Here is a 12,284-nt window from a genome sequence, read left to right as displayed (position 1 = left end):
TGTTGTTTTCTTATGCCTATATACCTCTTGCTTCTGTCAGTTTCTTTGTGTCACTGCAACCTGAAAGGAAGAGTTATTTTGGCTCACAGTCTGAGGGGATCAAGCCATCGTAGCGGAAAAGGCATGGCGCAGGAATTTGAGGGAGTAGGTCACGAAGCAAGAAGCTCAGCTCAGCCTGCTTCAGCCTGGGACCCCAGGCTATGGGCTGGCGCCATCTACATAAAGGGAGAGTGTTTCTCCTGGATCACGCTACATCCACTCAAGTTGGCAACCAAAATTACCCCCCTCACTATGTTCTCATGACTATCTGAGGATAGTGTTCAGATTACATCAGCATTTGCAAATATTAGCAATTACGAAATTTACAAATTAGAGTCTCGATATCTGGACCCTACATTTAAACCCACTCTTTTCAGGACTTCTGGATTATCAGCTTCATCCATTAAAAGTACCATAAATTGAACATAGACGTTTGTTTTCTTGCAGTTCTGAGAGCTAAGAGTCCCAAAATCAAGGGCATAGTGGAAGTCCACTTCCTGCCTGTGTATGACTGTCTTCTTGCTGTATCATCACGTGGATCTGGCACTAAGGAACAGATCCTCTTCTTGTATGGAGTAGTCCTATCAGACCAGAGTCCACTGTTGGGACTGCATTTAAGCTCAGTCTTCTCCTTCTAGGTTTCTCCTACAACATCTGAGAAGGAAGTGCTTCCAAGTACGAGTTTTGGAGAGAGACAAAGTTCAATCCACACCAGGCCTGCCAAGCAAGGGATCACAAAAACATGCAGAGCTGGGACAGGCATGATGGTGCCAGCACTTGGGAGGTTAAGATAGAAGGATCTCAAGTTCAAGGTCAGCCTGGGCTACATAGTAAGACCCTATCTATAATAATAATAATAATAATAATAATAATAATAATAATAATAAATAAAAATATAAAAGTATAAAAGAATAAATAAATCACACAAGATTGAAGAGACAAGGTCAGAGGGGTACTGGAAAGGAAGAGACCGTGACCAATTTGGGTGTCAGAGAGAGCTACTGAATTTGTGTAATAACTGGGAATATTCACCCAAGTCACAGGGGAAAGCTTGAGGGGACTACCCTGTCCTTTTTTGTCAGCTCTATTTGACTCAGTGCTGACTTAGGCATTTTTTTCTCATCCTATCCTGTTTTCACTAAAGAGACGCATTCTGGGAAATTGGGAAGGAGTGAGGAGAAAGAGCAAATCTAGAGAAGCTGTTAGATTGGAGGACCCTGAGTCTGAAAGGTGACGACGAGCTTTCCCACTACACCAGGTGGCCTAAAAGATTGATAGAGGGCTGGGTGTGTAGCTCAGTGGTTGAGTGCTTGCTTAGCATGCACAAGGCCCTGGGTTCAATGCCCAACACGGGGACGGGGAGGGAGTCATGGTCTCTTCTCATCTGTGTTGGAAAGACAGTGGAAAATGTTCTAATGCCTGGGTTTTGAGCAGAAGCCCTGTCTTTGCATAACATGCTTTGGCATAGCATTGGAGTCAGTGATCAGGTGTTGTGAAGCCTCTGAACGAGCAGGGCAGGTCATTCCTGGTACCCATTACACACCATCAATCACAGCCTGTGGTGCTCTGAGCGCACCTCTCCAGTCTCCTAAAGCTGCTAACCATTACTGCAGCCTGAGCAACACTTAATGTTCCCTTTCCTGCCTTGCCTGCCTCTTCCGGGCTTTTGTTCTCCACCTGAAACTCCAAGACACATGAAAGGGGTTGCTGAAGAGGCTGGAGTGGTTTGCGCTTTTTTTCAACAAGGCTTGGAAATTTTTAAGTCGCCTTTTTGTAAATTGGATGGGGAGGTTGTCCTTTTTTCTCTGACAGCTGAATAATGGAGTGAAGTTAGGTAAGACCAGAGACAAGAAGCTAAGGAGTCTTTAGCGACTGAGCAAAGACTTTTACAGAGTACTGTTCTAAGACTGGGAAGATTTGAAAGAGGGAGGGCGCTGTGCTGGCAGCTGCTGGGGCTTTGATCTGCTTGCCTTCTTGTCTTTCCTAATGAGAGAACCTTATGTTTTGTGAATGTCAATGTACCAAACAAGCAAACAACAATAAAGCAATGCTGTAAATAAGTTCTCCCCAACAGGCAAACACCCCTTTAGTCCAGCTTTCCCTTGCTCTTCCTGTCTAGAACATGGGTGATGCTGACTGGTGCCATAGCAACCATTAGACGCTAGGAAAGAAAAGTTAAGAAAATAATAAAAATGTTTTCCTTGGTATCTTTAAGCTTATATGCCAAGGATTGTCCGACTATGTCCATGAACTAAATCTAGATTCACCACTGTTTTTGTAAATAAAGTTTTATTGAAACACAGCCTCATGCATTCTTGTCTAAGACTGATTTTGTCTCAAATGATAGAGAGAGATTATGTGGACTACAGTGCTAAAAATATTTACTGTCTGAGCCGTGACAGAAAAAAAGTTGCCAGCCTCTGTAGTAAGCAACATGTGCATGGCCTGCTACCATGGGGGGAAAAAATCTTTTGACTTAAGGTGGGAGATTCCTTGTGATTAGCATCTGTTGTTACCCTTAGTCAGATTAGTATAATATTTACTCTTTTGTTTGTTTGTTTTTTCTGACAGGGTTTCTCTGTAGCTTTGGAGCCTATCCTGGAAGTAGCTCTTCTAGACTAGGCTGGCCTCGAACTCATGGAGATCCACCTGCCTCTGCTACCTGAGTGCTGGGATTGAAGGCTTGTGCCAGCACCGCCCAACTAATATTTACTCTTCATAGTTTACACAGCAGCTGTAGGAGAGGAAGGAAATGAGAAAAACACAAAGGCCAAATTCCCTCCATTATGACGAGGATCACAGCCAACTACATAACCCGGAAGGCTCTGTTCACACCACAGTCCTTTCTTCTTTTCTTTGCCCTCCCTTTTTCTCCTCTCGTTCTTCCCCCTTCCCTCTCCTCCTCGCCCTCTTTGACCTTGACAGAGTGGTAAGTAGTCCAAGTTGACAAGGACCTCAATGAGATGACTTGGAGCTTCTGATCCTCCTCCCTTCACCTCCTGAATGCTGGGGTAAAAGATGTGAGTTTCCACACCTGGTTTATTGGGGATTGAGTGTATGCGAGGAAAAAAAAATCTTTACTTCTTTTTCTGTAGCCTTCCTCAGAGTCGCCAGAAGGTCTGCTAAAATGCAGGTAGATTCCGAGCTGGGCAGTGGTAGCACAAGCACTTAACCCCAGCACTTGGGAGGCAGAGGCAGGCAGATCTCTGAGTTCAAGGACAACCTGGTCTACTGGTCAAGTTCCAGGACAGTTAGGGCTACACAGAGAAACCACACCTCAAAAAAATTTAAAAGATGCTTGGGATATAGGAAGGGTGGATATGAGAGCAGGGAAGCATATATCTGAATTTAAGGAGCTACCTGAGGGTTGTCAAGAGACTTGACCCTAGAGGGGTTCCCAGGTTTCCAGGGAGACGCCCCCAGTTAGTTCCTTGGGCAGCTGAGGAGAGGGAGCCTGAAAAGGCCAGTTCCTATAGCCATACTGATGAATTTCTTGCATATCACCATAGAACCTCCACCTGACGATAGATGAAGAAAATGACAGAGCCCCACCTTGGAGCACCGGACTGAGCTCCCAAGGTCCTGATGAGGAGCAGAAGGAGAGAGAACATGAGAAAGAAAGTCAGGACCGTGAGGGAACCTCCAGCTGGCGACAGATGGGGAAGGTGACTGAGCCCCACATTGGAGCACTGGACTGAGCTCCCAAGGTCCCGATGAGGAGCAGAAGGAGCGAGAACATGAGGGAGAAAGTCAGGAACGAGAGGGGTGCGTTCACTCATGGAGACGGTGGGACAGAACTAATGGGAGATCACCAACTCCAGTTGGAATGGGACTGATGGATCATGCGACCAAACCCGTCTCTCTGAGTGTGGCCAACAGCGGGGGCTGACTGAGAAGCAAAGGACAATGGCTCTGGGCTCTGATTGTTCTTCATGGACGGGCTCTGTGGGAGCCTTCTCAGCTTGGTCGATCACCTTCCTGGACCTGGGGGAGTTGGGAGGACCTTGGTCTTAGCATAGAGTGGGGAACCCTGATGGCTCCTTGGCCTTGAGAGGGAGGGAGGGGAGGTATGGGTGGAGGGGAGGGGAGGGAAGGGGGAGAAGGAGGGGAGAGAAAGGGGAGAAGGAGGGGAGGGAGGGGGGAGGAGGAGGGAAGGAGATGGAAATTTTTAAATATAAAAAAAAATAAACCATGAGAAAAAAAAAAGAATAAAATTAAAGCATAAAAAATTATTTTCAATCTGAAAAAAAAAAATTTAAAAGAAAAACCAAAAGCAAAAAAACCTTCAAAATCCAGATTCCAGGACACACCATTTGAGTTTCAAGTAAGTCTCGGATGGGCCCAGGAGTTAGCTTTGAGCTAGTTTCCAGAGTACTGATGGGGTGTGTACGTGGGGGAGCTACCCCTTGAGAAGCGCTGTTCTGACCATTTGCGTTCTCCTCCATTCCATCCTCCTTCACTGTAGCGCCTAGCTTCAATTTAACTGGCGGTCTGCACAGCCTGGTGCTTTGGAGCTCCTGCTGCTCCAACCTGATGGGCTTAGATTACTAGGGCACAGCCAAGGGCCCTTTTTAACTGTGATCTCTACTTTCTGCTGCCTGGAGAAATATCCCCTAACTAGGAAAGACGCTTTGCGGACCTTAAATCTGTGTTTCTCTTTGCCATCTGCTGCCCTTGGTTAGATTTCCGTTAGATTTCCAGAGTCAGGCAGGCATTTGAGATTGAATAAGTGAACACAGTAACTGTATGCACTTTGTGCCCGTGAACAACTGAGGGTTGCCTCAGACCAGGTGTGACTCATTACTTTCTTCCTCGTGTTCTGAACGTTGTAGTAAATGATTGATGAATGGAAGAGATCCAAAAGTGTTCACAAAATCTCTACCATGTGGATGAATAAGGACAAGCAACCTTGAACTGGACTTCTTTTGTGTATTGTATTTTTCCAAGTGGATCAAAGCCCTCTGTAAAGTTTTCCCTTTGAGCAGCCTCATGAGGAGGGAGCTACTTCTATTTTCCACATGGAAACAGTAACTCAAAGCAAGTGTCCTACCCAGCAGATGGTCACCTGCAGACAGAGCCTCACATGTCACTGCTAACCCCACAATGGAATGGCTCTGTGTGTCAGGAAGCCACTGCTTCCAGACAAGTGACAGAGTGGGGACAGTTTCTTTCTTCATTAAAACAAACAAAAAAACCCACCACTCTGGGTAAGCTTTTGGCTGCAAACTATTTTCTTAGGAATTTTTTTTTTTTTACAGAAACTGGAACCTCTGAACCTCCAGGGAAATGAGGATGTCTGTAGTCTAGTGGCATGTTCCCAGGGGAATACACTGAGGAAAGTATCTAGTGTCAGGTGTTTTCTCAACATGCTCAGAAGGGTATAGGAAGAGGATGAACCCAGGAATTCACCTCTTTCTACCTCCCCATTACTGAGATTACAAGCACACACTATCACATATAGCTCTTCTTCTTCTTCTTCTTCTTCTTCTTCTTCTTCTTCTTCTTCTTCTTCTTCTTCTTCTCCTTCTCCTTCTCCTCCTCCTCCTCCTCCTCTTCCTCCTCCTCCTCCTTCCTCTTCCTCTTCCTCATCTTCCCCCTCCTCCTCTTCCTTTTCCTTCTCCTCTTCTTCCTCCTTCTCTTCCTCCTCCTCTCCTTCCTCCTCCTCTTCCTCCTCCTCCTCCTCCTTCTTCTTAGTGGATTCTAGGGATTAAACTTATGTCCTTGTGTTTACAGACATTTTATTAACCAAGCTATCTCCTTAACATAAGAAACGTCTTTATTTGGAAAAAATTCAAGATACAATCCATATCAGGTGAACTCGTCTCAGAAATACTTTCAAAAATTAGATAAAACTTTCTCCTCTCTTCTTCACACTTGTCTTTCAAACTGTACTTTGTATGGTCACGTTAGGTTTCTAGTGTTTGTTCACTCTTTCAGTCTTTCAGACACATCATAATCCCTTGCCGCAACGAGACACACTCCCATGATGTCTTCCCCACAGCCTGGGCAGGACAGCGCCTTTAGTGACTTGGCAGTTCTCCTTCATTACCTGGACAGGATGTGGCCAAATCTAAGCTCTGTCATAGTCAGTCAATGATATTCATTAATTGTTAACTGAATGTGAAAACATGCATTGTTATGGGCTGACTGAGGAGACAGGAATCACTTAATAGCTGCTAAAGACACAGTAAAGAACTGTGTCCTGGTTCGTGTGTGGCACTTCTCACTGCATCCTCATGTGATAGGAAGGGACAAAGCAACTCTCCAGGGACTCTCTTCATAAGGCCACTACTATAGCTTGGATGCAAAAATGCCCCCCAACCCAAACAGGCTCATTTGCTTGAATTCCTGGTGCCCAGCTACTGGCACTGCTTTTGGGAAGTTGTGAAACTTTAGGAGACTGGGCCTCACTGGAGGAAATGCATCACCAGGGAATGGCCAGCCTTGAGAACTGTGATCCAGTCCAGCTTCTGATCTGCGCTCTCTGCTTTCTGATGGCCCCAGATATGGAGCCATATCACAAGCTTCACTCCAGCCTCTCTTCCATGAATGGACTGGATTCCCACAAACTGAGAGCCAAAATAAACACCCTCACTTCTGTCAGGTGTTTTGCAACAGGAAGGAAGTGGCTTTCTCATGAAGGCCCTAATCATAAAGGCTCCACCCTCCAACCTCATTCCTCCTGGCGGCTTCATATCCTAACACCACCCCACTGGGAGAGAAGATCCAGCCTGTGAAACTAGACCATTGCCGGCCACATGCTGCTCACTCCTGTGTCTCTTCCCTGGAAAAAAGGACTCTGAAATCTAGGATGAGATCTGTTTCTAGGTTTCTTCCCGCATCATTGGTGCTCAGTGGAGAATGTGAAACAAAACCTGGTAACGGGGAATAAAAGGAAAACTAAAGGGAGAAGGATGGAAAAGGGGGAGGGGCAAGCGATGAACGAATGTTCCTTCCTGTCCTGCCTCATTGCTCTTCCCTCGTGGAGCACGATGAGCCTCAGGACTCAGGTTAATACCAAAAGGCAGGGGGAGTTGCCTTTGCTGAGCCCTTGGCATGCAGACTCATAAACAAGGGAAATGTCCTGGCTTGGAGCTCAGGAGCAAATTCTCCCCAGCTTCAAAGGCTGTGATCCCAAGAAGCGCACACCTGGAGACCAGCTGCAAGGGAGTAAAATCTTCTTTAAACAAATAAATGAGAGCAAGAGTGAATATGAATCTCTCCATTTATTCATCGTTTGGAAACTTTAGGCTTTTCAGAGACACTGTTTAGACTGGACCAACGGAAAACACGATTTCTTTCAAATTGCCAGAATAAGATGACTTCCCTGATGGTGTAACTGAAGCCTAGCTCTCAAGGCCATGTGCTACCAGTGTAGGAAAAAGAAAGAAAGCAAAGACTCTAGGGACTGGGGATAGTTTCTAGGCCCTTCCACAAAGCATGAGGCTGTGCAAATGGCAGACACAGTCCACAGCTTGCCAACGCTTTTGTGTTACAGCCCTAGCCTGTGGGCAGCTCAGCTGCTTGCAATATGAGTGAGCTGGAGGGCTTTGTTCTCAGACCAATTTTTATGTCCTCTTTGGTGAATAAGGAACGTCACTGCTCAGAAGGGAAGAGTGTCTCCCCGAAGAAAGGCTGCTTTCTAATCAAGCAACTTGGGGAAGAACCAAGCGTGCCGAGGTGTTCTTTTTGTCACATATGATTTCTCAACTCTCTGAAGACTTACCTACAAGTTGGGCGGATTATTGTAGGTAGTATTTCAGGAGCACGGGAAAAGATAAGGCTCAATTCCTTACCTGGAAGACTATAAGTCACCCAGATAGAAATATAAATAAATAAATATAAAGTTTCTTGGATTCATCAGCACCCCTTCTTCTTTAATGCCTTAACCCTACGGAGGCCAGGAGGCACTCAGGAATGGGGTTGTCCAGCCCCCTGCACAGCACAAGCTGGGGTAACTGATGCAACTACAGAATGATCCCTTAGGCAGGGCTTGAAGCTGGGGACTTTGTCCATGGCACCTCTAAAATAGAAGGCTTGTACTCATCTAAGGGGTGAGTCAGTGTAGGATCAGTAGGACTGAACCCTGAATGGTGTTTTATCCAGCATTTTCCTTTAGAGGAGATGAGAGCAAATCTGTAAGCCAAGCAGCATAGCCAGGGCCGTCAGACTTAGTTTATCTAATAATAGGTCCAAAATAAGTCAATGCCTATAGAGGAATGGAGAGCACATAACTCAAACCTCTGTTTCATAACACAGAGTCCAGTTTATAATAATCATGCAGTTCTCTTTATCCCCTTTGTATTTCTTTTTTAAAAAGGTATTTTGAATGTTGATGATGCTTCTCTATGCATTAGCTTTTTCTAAAGAGCTAGAGATTTTGGCTCAGCAGTTAAAAGCACTGGATGCTGTTTCAGAGGACCTGAGTTTGATTCCCAGCATCCATATGGTTACTCAAAATGATCTGTAACTACAGTTCCAAGACATTTGATACCCTCTTCTAGCCTCCACTGGCACAAGGCACACATGCAATACACAGATATATATGCAGGCAAAGCATTCATACATGTACAATAAAAATAAAAATTAAAAATAAATAAAAAACACTGGGACTCCTTGGTAACCTCTCTCCCCATTGTCTCTCTCTTTCTCCCTCTCTCCCTCCCCCCTCTCGTGTGTGCGTGTGCCAAGACAAGATATATATATATATATATATATATATATATATATATATATATATATCCTTGGCTGTCCTGGAACTTGCTATGTAGGCTAGCTTCAAACTTAGGGAGTTCCTCCTGCTTATGAGTGTTGGGATTAAAAGTGTGTACCACTGTTGTGGAATATTAGTTTAAAATGAGTTACATTCATTTATGCTATGGAATATTTGTTTAATGATGCAAAGGTGTGTTGCATTCTTTTATGTTGCATTTATTTAATTCTGTAAAGCTTTGTTACTTTGCCTGCCTAAAACATCTGATTGGTCTAATAAAGAGCTAAACAGCCAATAGCTATGCAGGAGAAAGAATAGGCAGGGCTGGCAGGCAGAGAGAATAAACAGGAGGTGAAATCTAGAGAAGAGCAGGGGAGGAGTGAGAAAAGGAGGAGGGAGCCAGGGGCCTGCCACCCAGCCACACAGCCAGCCACAGAGTAAAATGGAAAGAAAGATATATAGAATAAAAATAAAAGCCCAGAGGCAAAATGTAGTTAAAGAGAAACAGGATAATTTAAGTTAGAAAAGCTGGCTAGAAACAAGCCAAGCTAAGGCCGGGCATTCATAAGTAAGAATAAATCTCTGTGTATTTATTTGGGAGCTGGGTGGTTGGCCCCCAAAGAGTTAAGAAAAATTTAAAAAGCCAACTACAGACCACCATACCCAGCTAGTTTTATATTTTTTACTATGTTGCTTATTTTATATATTGTAAATACCTTCTTCAAACTTTCTACTGCACATAGAGTTTCAAGATGTCAATAGTACCCCCTGAAATTATGGCACCTCCCAAAGGCACAAGAGAATGACTTAGACAGGTGTAGGATCTACAAACATCAACAAAACCAGAGATCAATCATAACCATATACCTTTGACACTCGAGGAGAACTTCAGGTTTATTTAAGCACCCTTTAGTCACCTAGGTTCAGCCCCACAAAAACCAACAAAAATAAAGGGTCTCCTTCCCTCACTTGTAGGGTAAAAAGATCAGTCGGTGGTTAATCAAGATCATCTTTGTGATCAGAGCTTGAACTGTTACCCCAGCTTTATAGCTGACACAATTCGGGCCCACCCACAGAAGCAAAGAAACTTTTTATCATCACAGCCCTGCTTAATAGTGAACAAGGAGCCAGGTGTAGTGACACATGCCTTTGACCCCAGCACGTGGGAGGCAGAGGCAGGTCAATCTCTGTGAGTTTGAGGCCAGCCTGGTCTATATATTGAGTTCCAGGACAGCGAGAGCTACATAGTGAGGCATGAATTCTAATTGGTTTTAATAATAAAAACTCACAGTCAGCTATTGGGGTGAAAGCTGAAGGATCAGAGCAGCAGAGTAGCCAGCCACTAGGGCTCTTACCTCTACCAATGCTCAGACCGAAGGGGCAATCCTGTCCTCAGACTGCCGTTCAGACGGCATCCTCAGTCTGCTCCTCAACATGCACTGAGTTCCTGTCTTTTCCTGCCTTATATTCCTCTCTCTACCCAGCCGTATCCCTCCTGTCTCCACCTTTCTGGTGCTGGAATTAAAGAAGTGTGATCCGAAATGCTAGGATCACCTTTGCGTGAGCTCTGTCTCGTAGAGAAAAATTTTAGATCAATTTTGTGTAGCCCAGGATGGCCTTGAACCAACAGAGATCCCTCTGCTTCTGTCTCCCAAGTGCTGGGATTAAATGTGTGTGCCACCACTGCCTGGCCTCTATGGCTAACTAGTGTGGCTAGCTCTGCACGCTGATCCTCAGGAGAGCTTTATTTGTTAGATCATAAACAAAATGTCACCACAGCCCTGTCTTGAAAAAAGAAAGTGAACAAGGAGCCAAAATGCTAGTCGTCAGGTCTCCACGACAGGGAGTGACCCTACTCTGCTTTCACAGGATGAAGCCCATCTTGGCATGTGTCCTTGAAAATAAGACACAAGGACAAACTTCATTCAACCACTTTTATTGGGCAATAATGGTGAAGGAATCTATTCTATACTAAAAGATAAACTGGATGCAGCTGCTATTGGGCTTTATTGCTAGAGGCAAGACTCTTACAAAAAGGAAAGAGGCAGAATCCAATGCCCTTTTTAAGTAATTGTTATTAGTATTACATGCAGAAACATGGATTTGTTTAGAACTTGTATATAACTGAAAGAAGGTGGCCTTTCTTGGTATAGAATGACTAGTGGAAAATTCTCTAGTTTTGCCTGTTGTATGTGGGGTTTTATCAGTATTATTAAGATACAGAATGTTGCCAGGTGGTGGTGGCGCACGCCTTTAATCCTAGCACTTCGGAAGGCAGAGGCAGGCAGATCTCTGTGAGTTCGAGGTCAGCCTGGTCTAAAGAGCAAGTCTCAGACAGGCTCCAAAGCAACACAAAAAAAGAAACCCTGTCTTGAAACCGCCCCCCCCCCAAAAAAAAGATATAGAATGTTAATCAGGAAAATTCAGTCCAAATGCAAGACTTGATGTTTCATCCACAATGTAGGGCTCATTCTTATTACTATAGGAAGGGATTGTGCCCACTTTTTCCTGCCTTGGCTGATGAATCTCATTCCCATATGACTCGAGTCTTGCACTAATATCTTATGCATGACAGACATTCCAGAAGCAAGAAAAATGAACTCATGGGCGCTGGGGTGCTGCAACTCAGTTTTACTAGTTTTGCAGCTTCAAGGAATTATCTTTAAAGGGTGGGTGAAGACTCCGTCTGGCAAATAGAGAAACAAATGAACAACAATCCTGAAAGTCTTCAAACAGCGGTGGTACACACCTTTAATCACAGCACTCAAGGGGCAGAGGCAGGTGGATTTCTATGAGTTCAAGGCCAGCCTGATCTATATAGCAAGTTTCAGGGCAGGCGGAGTCACATGGTGAGACCCTGTCTCAAAAAGTCTTCTAACAGCCCTTTACATTGGAAATGACTACCCAAGGGAATACACGCTTTCAAATTACCTATTGTTTATATTGTTTACATGGCTCATTATAAATCTTGTTATAGCATACATATATGCATAGAGACATATATATACATATATGTGTTTATAGATATTCTAAAGGCTTTCCAACATAAACTTTTAAATCTTTTAAAAAGATTTTACTACTATTTATGTATACTTCTCTATCTGTGTGTGTCTGTGTGTGTGCGTGTGTATGTGTATATACATATATATGTGTGAATATTTGAGGAGGCCAGAAGAGGGTGTCGGATCCCCTGGAGCTGAAGTAATAGACCATTGTAAGCTGCCTGGTGTGGGTGCTGGGAACTGAACTCTGGTCCTGAGCTATCTCTCTAGACCCAACATAAACTTTTTAAAAATAATTGAGTCCTATGAAACACTGCTAGATGTCAGGGTACAATGGCTGAGCCATCTCCACTCTGATCTGTAAGCCCCTGAGAGATATACCTGGGTGCAGGGAGACCTTGGAAAGTGCCAGCTGCTACCCCAGAAAGACCGTCTGAGTGGCAAAATGCCAGCAGAATGGTCTCCCAGGTTACTGGGTCAGGTGCTTAGAACCTGATGCTTCTTCTGTGGCATGGCACCCAGATATAGGA

This window comes from Arvicola amphibius, chromosome 6 (assembly GCF_903992535.2).
Source record: "Arvicola amphibius chromosome 6, mArvAmp1.2, whole genome shotgun sequence".
In the NCBI taxonomy this organism is placed as follows: domain Eukaryota; kingdom Metazoa; phylum Chordata; class Mammalia; order Rodentia; family Cricetidae; genus Arvicola; species Arvicola amphibius.
This window is presented reverse-complemented; position numbering follows the sequence as displayed.